Source organism: Nansenia antarctica (genome assembly GCF_963989245.1).
Source record: "Nansenia antarctica genome assembly, chromosome: 5".
NCBI classification, from domain to species: Eukaryota; Metazoa; Chordata; class Actinopteri; order Argentiniformes; family Microstomatidae; genus Nansenia; species Nansenia antarctica.
In genome coordinates, this window is record NC_137690.1 from 18,772,611 (window position 1) to 18,775,223 (window position 2,613).

Sequence of the window (2,613 nt, forward strand, 5' to 3'; positions counted from 1 at the left end):
ATCACGAATACGATATGCAGATGACTAAATCACCCGAGAAAAAGCAGGGCTTTCACTTACTCGAGAGAAGTGTGAAATACTCTCCCCGTTCGCTTAACAATAGGCTATTTTTGATTTAAAGTAATACTCCACACTGTTTTGTTTTCAGCACTCTGAGCAGGCTACAGTATCCAGCTGCAGACCCGAGCTGTGTGCTATCGCCCTGGGGTTGTTACTTGTCTTTCTCACCTATCTCGCCGACCTACCTGTTGAACGAGCTGTCTGTCTGCCTGTCTCTGCCTGCCCGCCTGTCTCTCTGTGTGCCTGTCTCTCTCTGCCTGTCTCTCTGTGTGCCTGTCTCTCTGTGTGCCTGTCTCTCTGCCTGTCTCTCTGTGTGCCTGTCTCTCTGCCTGTCTCTCTGTGTGCCTGTCTCTCTGTGTGCCTGTCTCTCTGCCTGTCTCTCTGTGTGCCTGTCTCTCTGTGTGCCTGTCTTTCTGTGTGCCTGCCTGTCTGTCTGTCTGTCTGTTAGAGAGAGATCCTACTGGATTCATATTCTGGGTGTGAGCATGCGCAACCGGCGTTGTGTCCTATTCACTGTAGTGCGTTTGTTATGTTTTGTCCGAACTTGAAAACATCGTGACAAGTTGTGATTATTATTGTAAATCTGACCAAACCATCAGCCGACCTCAAACAATTTCGCAACCCTTGGCCGCTTTATGTTTTTCTTTAATAGCCAGCTTTCCTTGCAATCGCAATACCTCCACTAGATAGCGCAGGCGCTACATATTTAAAGCAACTCATGCCACTTCTTTCATAGGCCTAGTTGCTTTTTGACACCTGTGGCCTGTCCAGTTACAAGATCCTCAAACTGTCTCAAATAGTCTGGTTGATTGCATGTGAAAGGTTAAGGTGGTGGAAACACGTCAACATACTATTCACATATTCATTGATCAAATACATTTTAGTTTTCCCCATCTGGCATTAAACCTATGCAAAGACACATCAATGCATCAAATTATTCCTTCTCATAAGTATTTTATTCGTACAGAAACCTTGAACACAGACAGTACCCTTAGAAAACAAACAAAAAAGAAAATGCCTTATGATAGGATGCACTGTTCTGAAATACTTACAAAATAGACAATTAGTCATAAAAAGTGATTTCCAAAAATGGTTTACATTAAATGCTATTGTAGGAAGCAAGTGTTGGTACAGTGTCAGAACAATCAAGAATTTTAACAACATATTTCTCTCCCCCTCCAATCTCACAGTAAAACTAGACAACAGATAATTTGCTGGACTCAAATCAGTCCCTCTCTTGTGTTGGTGAAATGCATAAATATGCTATGGTATTCAAAGCTTTAAACCTTCAGAGAGAATTCAAGAACAAAACAAGTATATTGCTCTATGTAATTTTTAAAAGTTAAATGAAATACAAGAACATTCACAGAATTGTGTCTAACACACAATCAATAATTCACTACTTTTCAAAAAAGCATGAAATACTGCAGCTTACTGAGACATGAGGTACATTAGGAATACCATTGTCAAATCATCTTCATTGTGATAGGAACACACTGAACGAACAATAGGAGAAACAGAGTATCAAACAATGTGAACTTTATGAGTGTCTCTTGTGCTCTTGCAAAAAGTAGAAACTGAGAACTCTGCATCACATAATACAAACATAAATACATTAGAGTGTGGAGGTCTTCATTTAATGTGACTTATTTTAACCCATTATGGATAACTGCCTCTAAATTAGTTTTGACCCATAAGCATCTGCCTCCTTTATAAAAACGTCACTACCCTTGGTCTTTATTTACCTGTATCCAAAGTGACCTGAAACTGAAACCCAACCAGGACCTTGTGACAATCATTATATCACAACTACCATCCCAAATTAGATTAACCACATTGTACTGTCTGCAAGTATGTCTTACTATATGTGTCTGAATTAATTTACAAATCGCAGAACATACTGCAAAAAATCACACATCTCTGGCCAAATAGTTAAGCAACAGCAAAAGTCACATTGATCATTGTTGATTCTAGACAATTCAGATTGTAAGATCTTATTCTGATTATAAACAGACAAAAATGATTTATCTAGTACAGGTAGACAAACAAAGACCTGAAGCATTTTATGGCATGTTGACCCTGAAGTCACTCAAGGGCCTTTAAAATCTCTCTCAGTCCCCAACCTATGGATGCCCTCAGAAACCCCATCCCTAGATACGGTCAGGTCAGCTAACTTTAAGAAGGGATGTCATCAGACACAGTCCCTGGAGTCTGTTGGTTACAGAGAGGTAATGTCCCTTTTGGGTTAAAGCTTTACATCAAATCATCCTATAGTGGAGGAGTTAGAGAGGCTGTTGGCTATAGGAGCTTTGCAAAGAGATCCTCCTGTAAGGATGGTCCCTCACTGTCATTGTGTGTCGAGCTGGTAATGAAGAGATGCATGGCCTCATGACTACATCCACAGCACACCCTAATGTATCAGTCTTTACACTGTACTCCATGAGAGTGGGTCGCACGTCATATAGAGCAGTGGGAAACATTGCTGTAGCCAGTGTCTGCTAATCTACACTAGTGAGCCTCTGGTTCCGCCATTAGTAAAAGTGATGTGTAGTT